This window comes from Hypanus sabinus, chromosome 12, assembly GCF_030144855.1.
Source record: "Hypanus sabinus isolate sHypSab1 chromosome 12, sHypSab1.hap1, whole genome shotgun sequence".
NCBI classification, from domain to species: domain Eukaryota; kingdom Metazoa; phylum Chordata; class Chondrichthyes; order Myliobatiformes; family Dasyatidae; genus Hypanus; species Hypanus sabinus.
Window position 1 is genome coordinate 30,077,412 of NC_082717.1, and position 12,653 is coordinate 30,090,064.

The window sequence follows — 12,653 nt, forward strand, 5'->3', positions numbered from 1 at the left end:
ATTTACATAACCCCTTTTATAAACTTCAGGACATTTCAAAAAAACTTCACAGCCAGTGAAGCATTTGTGAAGTCTAACTATTGCAACTGATTTATGCACTACAAGCACCCACATTATGAAATGACCAAAATGTTTCCAGGAATAAATGTAGGCCAAGAAATCAATAATAACCCTCCTGATCTCCTTTGAAACAACAATTTTTCTAACAATTTTTAAGATGTCTGATGAGGCAAAACATTGCAAAATACTTGACAGAAATATTTTAAAATAAATATTGACTCCAAACTACATCAGGTGTTGTAAAGGATAAAAAAAGGGAAAAATGCTGGGTTTTAATGAGCTTCTTAAAGAAAGAAGAAGTAAGGGACCAGACATATTTAGGTAGCAGACACTAAAGTGTAAGGGGTGACAGTGTGGTTGCCAGTGAATGAGCAATTAAACTTGGGGATAATAAACTGTCCAGAAATTGGATAGGCATCAACACCTTGGAGATTTATAAGCATGAAAGAACTAAAGAAATATAAAGTGGTAAGGCCATGAGGTAACTTGAAAACAAAAGAGACAATGTTAAAAATCTGAGGTGTTCATGAATAGCAATCAGTGTAATTCTAAAACCACAGTTGAGAGAATGGGCCTGGTACGAGTTGAGATGTAAAGAATGGATTTTTGGACAACTACAAGTTTTTTAGGATAGTGTGTGTTAAGGCATATTCTGGATTTAGAGTATGTAGCAAATATTAATTTCAACAGCAGTTATGCTTCAGATTTGAATGTGGATTGCAGACTGAATTTAAAATTTAGCTCAGAACACTAGGCTTCCTGGAACTGCAGACTGGGGTCAATTGCAAACAAAGACACACTCCACTCAGAGCTCAGGTGCCTGCATATGCACGAATGTGACCTAGAGTCCGTGGGGATTAGTGTTCATTTTGGGTGTCTGGAATGTGGGTGTGAAGAGGGAGGTGTTTGAAAATGATATGTAATTCAAAGGAAGCATTATAGATACATTATAACTATAGAATTGTCTTACTGTTACCTTTGATCTTTAGCCTAAAAAATGTTATGTAATATTGGGTCAGGCTGGCCTCTTCTTCCGAGAGTGTCTTTAATTATGATGCCTGCAGCTCACTTTTGTTAAATAAAAACATCTATATCCATTAGCTTCAGCGCCTCTCCACTGACTTCGTTCGCAAATAAACAGTGTGAAGGAGACCTGTACTGAAATAATCAATTCAGTACACCTTCAACATGGACAGAGACTTCAACACTGAGTCAGCAATGTTTATCGAGGTGGAATCAGACAGCCTGTGATGGCACACATGTGTCATCTGAACCACAGCTTGAGGTCATGATACCAAGATTACAAATAGTCTGGTTCTGGTTTGAACAGATGTCTGAAAGTGGTTTGGAGACATCGGCTAGGGAAGGAAATTTGTAATGAGCATCAGCAACTTTTTCTGACGATAAGGTTAAGTGGGAAGCACCAGGAGAAGGATTTTGAGAGGCTTCAGGATGATTTAGACAGATTGTGAGTGACAGGTGGAATATAATGTGAAATATGTGAGGAACGTTTCATGGTGAAATGTGTTTTTTTATGGTGAGACTGTGAAACATGTTGATTTTAAGATGGACTTGGATGCCCTAGTACACAGTCGGTGAAAGTTAACAGTGAAGTCCTGATGAAGGGTCCTGGTCCAAAATGTCAACTGTTAATTTGCCTCCATAGGCGTCGCCTGATCTACTAAATTCCTCCAGCATTTTGTGTGTGTGTGTGTGTGTGTGTGTGTGTTACTCTGGATTTCCAGTATCCACAGAATCTCTTGTGTTCGTGGAGTCTAACATGCAGATGCAGCATGCTTTTAAGAACACAGAGTGCATTGGCCATTTTTGCATGAGGATCCATGTTCCAAATATCCAAGGCTCTGCTGAGAGTGCTGGTGGAATATTCTATACTTGCTTCATCACTGGTCCAAGAAGAGCAATCTAACTGGCAGCATCACCATCTCAGGATTGAAGTGAGCTGCAGAGAGTCATAAACCTAGTCAGCTCCATCACGAGTATTAACGCCCGTAGTACCCAGAACATCTTCAAGGAGCAATGCCTCAGAAAGGCGGTGTCCATCAACAGTGATCTTCATTACCCAGGTCAGGCCTTGTTCTCATCGCTAGCATCTGGAAGGAGGTACAGAACCCTAAAGGCACTCACTCAACGATTAAGGAACACCTTTATCCCTTCTGCCATCGGATTTCTGAATGGATATTGAACCCATGAATACTATCTCATGACTTTTTCTTTCTCTTTTTTTGCACCTAACTCTAACTCTATTCTAATTCAGATTTTTTCTCTATTAATTTGCGAAGTCAGCAAATTTACAACACATGCAATGATTAGAACATTAGAACACTAGAAAGATTTTGACAAGAACCAGCCATTTGACCCAACAAAGTTTGCCAAATTTCTATTCACAAAGTGTGCTGAAATAACTATTGAGTTTAGATTTGAATCTCTCAGGTACTACTCTCAAATACATAAATAGTTAATTTGTTCCATGTGTCCACAACTCGCTGTGTAAAGAAATGCTTCCTGATGTTAGTCTGAAACCAGTCTCCACCTATGGCCCCATGTCCTCACTGATGGATTAATTTTGAAGTAGCGTCTGGCATCCACCTTACTGGATGACTTTGAACACTCCTACCATGTCTCCACTCATTCTACATCGATTTAATTCTTTCAATCTTTCTTCACGGCTTCATGCAGGCCTGGCATAAGTCTCCTTGCCCTTCTCTGAACTCTCTCGGGTGCCTTTACATCTCCCACAAAATATGGAGACCAAAATTGTATAGACGACTCAAGGTGTGGCCTCACAAGCACGTCATACAGCTTATGGAAAAAGTCTCTTGACTTGAACTCCCCTGAGCGCATCATATAGCCCAAGATTCTATCCAAATTCCTAATTATTTCTGTGCATTGTCCAGATGTTGATAGTGATGAATCGACCAGGATGCCCAAATCCTTCTCATAGAGTGCACTTTCTAACTCAAGACCTCCCATTGTATGCTTATATCTAGTATTTCTACTTCTATGTAATACTTTTCATTTACTTACATTAAATTTCATCTGCCATTTATCTGCCCATGTCGGGATTTTGTTTAGATCTAACTGTATTGATTCTCCTCCCTGAAGGTGATCAGCCTATCCCCTAATTTTGTGTCAGCTGCAAACTTTACTAGTTTATTTGTTATGTACTTATCCAAATCATTAATGTAAATTAAAAACAACAGCGGCCCCAAAACTGATCCCTGTGAACCCCACATTTAGCATCATCTAGGAGTGAATATGGTCCTCTCACCATCATTCATTATTTTCTGTTTTTGAGCCAATTCTGCACCCATTCATACACTTTACCCTGAATTCCTACCTCCTGTGATTTGATTATTAACTTCTTGTGGGGTACTTTGTCAAGAGCCTTCTGGAACTACAAGTAAATTATATCAACTGCTCTATTGTTATCATAAATTTTAGTTACCTCTTCATAAAACTCTACATATTAGTAAAGCATGATTTCCCCTTTCTGAACCCATGCTGTCTTCTGCTAACATGCCTGTTCTTATCAGTTGCCTTTCCACCTCATTCTTTATCAATGTTTCCATTATCTTACCTGTGATACACGTTAAGCTTACTGGTCTATAGTTACCAGTGTCGGTGTGGTCACCCTTCCTATATACTGGAACAATTCCAGTCCTGATTCTCATTCTGATTCTGAAAGATATATTTGCAAAAGTGATGGCAGAGTGTTGGGTCACCAGACTGATTCCTGGGCTTGCTGGTTTTTACATGAGTTTAGCCTACACTTCTGAGTTTAGCAAGTGATCTTGTTGGTGAGTCCCTTTGTAGGTTGGGGTTAATAATGATTGCTGCATCCCAGCTGACAATGTGATACACAAGCTGGGGCAGGACAATACGGAGAGCAAGCTGTTGGCAATACAGCAGGCTCCCCCCTCACCGTGCAGAGATGAACCCAAAGGAACAGTTTGGCATCAGCAATGTCCCAGGAGTTGCCAATGTTGAGCTCAGCGTAGGGCTGCCTTAGGGACTCCAGCTGCAGATTTTTCCTTGGGGTTTACTCCCAGAGCTTTCCTCATTACTGAGTTTTGCAGCAAGGCAGGTTTGAGATCGAAGTTTTCCCTTCTCCTAAGTGAGCTGCCAACCACCAGCTGTCGAGCCCCATCTGCCCAAAGCAACTGGGTTTAAGGCTTCAGTAACCCACCTTTGCCCCTTCTCCTGTTAGTAGACATAGTTCTGCTGGCCTTAGTAGCTAAGCCACACATGAAGCCAGGAGCTGGACTTGATTGCAGAGCCCATTTCAGGTGCATGCAATTAGGAGCATTTAATAGGCAGTGGGAGCTTATCCCCACTACCACACCCAGCTAACAGAACCTTAAGGAAGACATTAAATGAGTTCTCATTGAAACATATAGTATTCTTACATGCTTCATAGGCAGGAAGCAAGGCTGACTTTTCCCCTGGTTGGTGTGTCTGGAATTGGGGGTCATGGTACCAGGACAGTCATAGTCTAAGAGTTCAGCATTGAACTAAAATGCCTTCACGCAGAAGAGGGTAAATAATTGGAATTCTCCACTGAAAAGGCAGTTGTGGGATGGTTGCTCAATATTCTAGATAGAGATTAATAAATGTTTAGATATTAAGGAAATCAAGGCATAAAGGTTTAATGCAAGAAACTGGAACTGATAAAAGACCAGCCATAGTCTTATTTAATGGAGCAGGTATGAGGACAAAGTGGCTTCTGTATTTTTTTAATTTCAAGACAAACACATTGGCAAACACAACAGACAATTGTCACTACGTTTTATAAAATTTCCCGTCCCCTTTCAGGACACGCTTCTGCCAGGAACAGCTGCATTCCTGCCTGCACAATCTTATCCCTTTCTCTCTTGCAGGACAACATTGTGCAGGCAGAAATGCACCAGTGGCAGGCAAATATCTAGTTCTGGTGTGAGAGAATCCTAACCATATAAACATTTATGATCATGATGACCTTGACAACTGGTGGCTAAACATTCACTGCTTTGCTCAGGGTTACAATTATGACTGAAGGTGGTATATTTCATTGCAGACATCACTGAATGCTTCTCACATCTTGTTCCTCGATGATGCTTGGAATGAGAATTGGTTACTGAAGACCTTTTGTGGACATAGTTTCCTATTTAAAGCCCCTTTCTCAACTCTCCCCTCAATATTTGTGCACACATACACACATACCCACCCTTTCTGGGCAGTTTGTTCTGCTTTTCTTTCCCTCCACTCACCTCTTAGGCATGGAGTACTCCAAAGAGAATGAAAAATATTGTACCTACTTTTGTAAACTACTAGCAGATGCAGAATTGCCAGAATCAAAAAAAGTCCTTTAACACTTGCTGTGACATTTCCTGCAGACTCCAACAGTTAAAAAAAAATTCTAGACAGTACACACGCATAGAGAACTGTAGCAGCCGTTTATTTTAATCAGTCACCAGCTGACCTTCAAATAGTTGATGAATGCTTTAATTTGTAATGATGGGGACGTATCCAACTCTGCTGGGTGAAAAGGCAGAGTTACCACAGCAATGAGCTCCAATATGACATCATTTTCAGCATTCTCCACTAATTGCATTTATTTATTTATTTGTTTGTTTGTTTTGCCGGTTATCAGCTTCTCTGAGAATTCTACCATTTATTGACAATTTCCAGTGGACCTCCAAAAGATGCGCTCCCAAAATGCCACTGAAAATGTATTTTCAATATTAAGATAATCTAAATGTAACAAGGACAGGCGAAACAATGAATCTGCTGATGGTGTTCTCCTGCTATCCTTATTGTCAGTGGTGGAAGTCATGGTTCTAGGAGAAGCTGCTAGAGGAGGTAGGCAAGTAACGCTGTGTTTTTTGCAGATGTCACACCCTGTAATAATGACTGTGCAGGGAATGAATACTAGAATAAGATATATGGTGTCAATTAAGTGGGCTACCTTGTTCTAGATTATGGTAAGCTTCTTGAGTATTCTTGAAATAGTATCCATTATTTCATCATACCTCTGATGCTGCTGACGTTTGCTTTGTAGATCATGCTACAGGATACCTTGCTTCTGACGTGCTCTAGCGCCCACCATATTAATGAGATTGCTCAGTCAAGTTTCTCTTTAATAGTGACCTCCAGGATGTTCACAGCAGAGACACAACAATAGTAGTGTCAATGAATGTTAATGGCTAGTGACCACATTCTCTCCTGTTGGACATTATTGGTGCAGGTACCTCTGTGGGGTAAATGTTAGTTATAATATGACATGCATACCAGAGTGTTGCCTAGAATGTGGATTGACCACACTTTTATTCATCTTGCTAATAAGCAGTTAAATTCAAAAGGTCCTTTATTTTTTTGAACAAGACAGTTTGGGGCAGTTTTTGTTATAATGCCAATAAGATTGTGGCATAGAAACATAGAAAACCTACAGCACAATACAGGCCCTTTGGCCCACAAAGCTGTGCCAAACATATCCCTACATCAGAACTACCCAGGCTTTACCCGTAGCCCTCTATTTTTCTAAGCTCCATGTAGCCATCCAGGAGTCTCTTAAAAGACCCTATTGTTTCTGCCTCCACCACAGCCGTTGGCAACCCATTCCATGCACTCACCGCTCTCTGAGTAAAAAACTTACCCCTGACATCTCCTCTGTACCTACTACCCAGCACTTTAAATCTGTGACCTCTTTTGGCAACCATTCCAACCCTGGGGAAGAGCCTCTGACTATCCACACGATCAACGCCTCTCATTATCTTGTACACCTCTATCAGGTCACCTCTCATCCTCTGTCACTCCAAGGAGAAAAGGCCGAGTTCACTCAACCTATTCTCATAAGGCATGCTCCCCAATCCAGGCAACATCCTTGTCGATCTTCTCTGCACCCTTTCTATGGCTTCCACACCTTCCTGTAGTGAGGCGACCAGAACTGAGCACAGTTCTCCAAGTGGAGTCTGACCCGGGCCCTAGATAGCTGTAACATTACTTCTTGGCTCTTAAACTCAATCCCACGGTTGATGAAGGCCAATACACCGTATGCTTTCTTAACCACAGAGTCAATCTGCGTAGCAGCTTTGAGTGTCCTATGAACTCGGACCCCAAGATCCCTCTGATCCTCCACACTGCCAAGAGTCTTACCATTAGTGCTATATTCTGCCATCATATTTCATCTACCAAAAGGTGTAAGAGCAAAGTAACCATTTGGCCCATTGAACTGCATCATCATTCAATCATGGCTGATTGTTTTTTCCAATCTCATTCTCCCAGCTTCTTCCTATACTCTTTACCACTCAAGAACCTAGCAACCCCTGTCTTGAATACATCCGTTGACTTGGCCACAGATAATGTGCAAAATTTAAGTATATCATTTAGGGCACTATACTAGGCCAGTGTTCTCTCAAGTTTAGAAGGATGAGGAAGGACCTCACAGGACTGCACAGAGTTACATTGTCAAGCTACAGGGCAAGGTAACCAGGACCAAAAGGAGGAGAATGCAGAATCTCCACCACCTTCTGTGGCATTCTCCACCATTGGTGGTGGTGAAAGCAAAGTGATTAAGCATATCGTAGTGGACACAGATTTCTCAACAAAAAAGCCATTGTTCCTTTATCATGTATGCCCTATCCTTGTCTGACTTCCCAAAATGCATCACCTCACAGGATAAAATTCCACCTGCCTGTATTCACCCAAGTTTCCATCAAATCTATTTCCTGCCGCAGCTTTAGACAACATCCCTCATAATCTGCAATCCCTTCAATGGTTCTGTCATGCACAGGTTTGCTAATTGTAATCCCTACCTTCATATTAACATCATATATCTCACAAGCAGTGGGATGTATGAATAGTACCTCTGGTGAAGGGGTTAGTTGTGTCTAGTCTGGGGCAGCTCACTTCCCACCGGGCACTGAGCTGTCCCCTGGAGCTCCAAGTAGCTGTTTGCATGTTACGCCAGCCCCACCCCGCTACAACACTTCAACAGGTTGGCTAAACCAGGGAAGGGTCGCTGACGGCCTCATACTCCGGTGAGATAGGGACATGCCTGTCTTAGCATGCAAACTCAGCTCTGGCAGACTGGGCAGATGAGATCTACAGTGGGAAGCAATGGCTAGAAAGGTGATCCTTCAATGGAGAGCGAAGGGCATGACAAGGCACAGAAGATGTCATGATCATTCACTGCAACCCATGAAGACCTCAATTTGTGACGCTTGTTCGTACCACTGGATCGGGACTTCTGAGGACGAGAGAGTGAAACTCTCCCACACAGGATTCCTGTCATTGTTGGACATGATGTACGACCACCATCACTAACAGCAGTATACCACTAATAGCCTTCCAATATTATAGAAACATAGAAAACCTACAGCACAATACAGGCCCTTCGGCCCACAAAGTTGTGCCGAACATCTCCCTATCTTAGAAAGTACTAGGGTTACCCATAGCCCTCTGTTTTTCTAAGCTCCATGTACCTATCCAAAAGACTCTTAAAAGACCCTATTGTATCCACCTCCACCACCGTTGCCGGCAGCCCATTCCACGCACTCACCACTCTCTGCGTAAAAACCTACCCCAACATCTCCTCTTTACCTATTCCCAAGCACCTTAAACCTGTGCCCTCTTGTGGCAGCAATTTCACACTGGGAAAAAGCCTCTGACTATCCATATGATCAATGCCTCTCATCATCCTATACACCTCTATCAGGTCACCTCTCATCCTCCATCGCTCCAAGGAGAAAAGGCCAAGTTCATTCAATCTGTTTTCATAAGATATGCTCCCCAATCCAGGCAACATCCTTGTAAATCTCCTTTGCATCCTTTCTTCTCTGCCTCCCATCTCCAAGCTACTTTTGGAACCAATTAGCCAGCTCATTTGTATCCCTTGTACACCAGCTACCACATGGGACCTTGTCAAATACGTTACTGTATATAAAATAACTACTGCCCTGCCTCCATCAATATCCTTTGTTACCTTCTCAAATAAAAGGCAACCAAATTTTCCTTGCCAATGGCTTGCTGACTGGACCTGATTAGTTTGGCTTTCCAAATGTGTATAAATCAACTCTCTTACAATTGTTTCCATTGATTTCCCAACCTCTGATGTAAGGCTCATTGGCCTACAAGTATCTGGTTTATCCCCGCTGCCTTTCTTAAATAAAGGAAAATATTATCTGGCCCCATTGGTAGTTAATGAAGATGGAACGATTTCTGTCAGGGGCCCCCAATAATTTCCTCCCTTGATTCCAATAGTATTCTCAGATAGATCTCATCCACCCCAGGGGACTTATCAATCATTACGCGTTCCAAGACATCTAACACTTTCACCTTCTTACCAACGTGCTCCAAACCATCAATGTATCCTTGTCTTAAACTCATTATTTCCATATCATTCTTCTTGGTCAATGCAGATGAGAAGTATTAATTTAGGATCTCGCCACATTCCCTGGCTCTATGCTTATGTTAGCCTTTTAGTTCCCAAGAGGACCTGCTCTTTCCCTAGTTATTCTTTTGTTCCTAATATTCTTGTATAAAATCTTACCTGCCTAGAATAATTCATGGCCTCTTTTTGCCCTTCTACTTTCTTTAATGTAAGCTCCTGCATCCTCTATATTCCTCAATTCACCTGACTATATTTGTCTATACCTGATCAACCATTTAATACCCTTGATAATCCAAGCTTGGCCCTAAACACTTGATCTTTTTTAAAAGACTCAGAATTGTTTAATGTTGTTTTACCCACAAGCATCTGCTTCAAGCCTACTTGTTCCAGTTTCTGGTTTAGCCCAAATCACAACCTTACCAATGAGAACCAATCTTATTCCTTCCCATAACAACCATGAAATTTACAGAATCATGTTCACTGCTTCCAGAGTGAAGCAGTCACCTTACCAAAATTTCCAACATGGGCCCAGATGACAAGGACAAGTACACTCTTCTCTCTGAGCAGTGTATCTAAATTTTCTCTCAATAACTATTTTGAATGCACTTAACAAATTCTGTGTCATCTAATAACATTTCACAAAACAATCCCAGACAATATTGGGAAAATTAAAATCTCCCACTCCTATAACTCTATTGCCTTTACAACTTCCTGCAAAAAAGGGTCCCTTTTTCCCTTGCACTCACTTTCGAATGGTGCATTAAATCTACGTTGTCTCTCTTCATTCCATTTGCCAAGATGCATTATCAAAATTAAATTTGCATTTTAAAAAGGCAAATCTCATCACTTCTTAGTCTCATTTTTACAGGAGTCAGGAGTGAAAGAGGGAACAATAAAAAGGCAAATCTCATTGCTTCTCAGCTTCTTTTTTACAGAGGTTGGAAGCAGGGACGGGAATCTAAAAAGACAAGTCTCATTGCTGCTTAGTTTCATTTTTACAGGAATCAGAAGCGAGTAGAGGGACATTTATAAACACATATCTCTTTGTTGGCTAATTAGAGGGTGTTTTACGCAATAAAGGGAAGGGAAGGTTAAGTGAGGCACTGATTGTGTGAGTGGGCCAGTGTAAGAGTGGGGAGATGAGGCTTTGGTTCAATGGGCACAGATCAGGTTTTATTTTTGTGTTCGTCCTTTGCACACGACTCGGTGTTGGTGGGATGACGGTGGTATGCCACTGCAAGACGTAGCAAGTCAAGCAACGTCATGGTCTCCTTGATGACTACCTACATGGGAAGTGCATCCAGCTGCAACTCCTGACAAACTGGGTCAAGGACTTGGAGCTGGATTTGGAAGTACATGGAATCATCTAGGATACTGAGAGCAACATAGGTGGGACTTTCACTGAGGTGGTCACACCCATGATGCAGGCTTCAGAAAGATGGGTGACCACTAGGAAAAGGGGAATAGGCTAACAATGCCTATAGGTTCACCTATAGCCATTCCCCTCATTGACAAGGCACTGGTGGAGGACTTTGTCAAATGGTGCAAGCTGAATCATCTGCAGCTCAGCATCAGTAAGACAAAGGAGATGGTGATGGACTTTAGGAAGACTGAGCCTGCACTACTCCCTGTTACTATTGGTGGTGAGGATGTGGATGTAGTGAGGACCTACAAGTACCTGGGGGTGCACCTGGATGACAGACTTGAGTGGAGCTCTAACTCAGAGGCCGTGAACAAGAAGGGCCAGAGTCACCTCTACTTCCTGAGGCCTCTCCTCCACACGTCCTACAGTCTGTTATTGCCAGTACAATCTTCTGTGCGGTGGTGTGCTGGGGCAATGGGATCAACATGGGTGATCCTGGCATTTCTGGGCAATGTTTCTCACCCTCTGCATGCCACCTTGACTGAACAGAGGAGCACTTTCAGTAACAGACTAAGACAACAGCACTGCTCCAGAGAGCGCTATACGAAGTCATTCTTACCCTTGGCCATTACGCTCTATAATGAGTCAACCTATAGCCAGGGAAGTGATGACCCCCCTCCTGTTAGACTGTTTGTGCTATCTTGTTTTTTTATTGTTTCTACTTCTCTTCTAGTATTTGTGTCTCTGCCTCAGCACTTGTAATGTGACTGTGACACTGTAATTTCCTTTGGGATCAGTAAAGTATCTATCTATCTCCTTCTTTGAGTACTTTTGGAGGGGGCAGTAGTCAGGTCTCTAGCACTGTGACCAACTCTGAGGTTCAGTGGAAAAGGTTAAAGTCGGATAGGACTCAGAATGAGATACCATAGGAGACTTGATAGTGAGGGAGACAGACAGGAGATTCTGTGGCTGCAGAAGAGACACCAGTATGGTGTGTTACCTCCCAGGTGCCATGGTCAAGGATGTGATCTGGTTGCAGAACTTCTAGAGGGGGAGGACAAACATCTAAAGATCATTGTCCATGTTCTATCATCAATAGAACAAGGGTAAAGGTCCTGCAGAATCAATACAAGGAGTTAGGGAAGATGATAAGAAACAGGACCAAGGTTAGTGATTGCAAGATTTCTCCCAGTGCCACATGGAAAGATAGGGCAGATGAACGTATGGCTGGGGATCTGGTGCAGGGCACAGAGGTTTAGATTATTTTACCATTTGGAACTATTCTAGGATAGAGGTAACCTGTGGAAAAGGGATGGGCTGCATTTGAACCAAAGAAAGACGGATATCCGAGTAGGGAAATTTGTTTTTGCCACCAAAAGTATTTAAACTACAAATGTATATTGGCAGGAGTTGGGAATTTGAGCTGTAGCCAGCAAGAATCAGAATCAGGTTTATTATCTCCGGCATGTGTTGTGGAATTTGTTAACTTAGCAGCAGCAGTTCAATACATGATATGCAATACATGTAATACATGATAATATAGAAAGAAGAAAATAAACAATAAATCAATTACAATAAGTATATATATGTATATTGGATAGAACAGCACAAAAACAAATATACGTTAAAAAAGGAGGTAGTGTACATGGTTTCAATGTCCATTCAGAAATCGGATAGCCAAGGGAAAGGAGCTGTTCCTGAATTGCTGAGAGTATGTCTTTGGGCCTCTGTACCTCCTCCCTGATGGTAACAGTGAGAAGAGGGCATGCCCTGGGTGATGGGGGTCCTTAATAATGGATGTCGCCTTTCTGAGGCACCGTTCCTTGAAGATGGCTTGGGTAC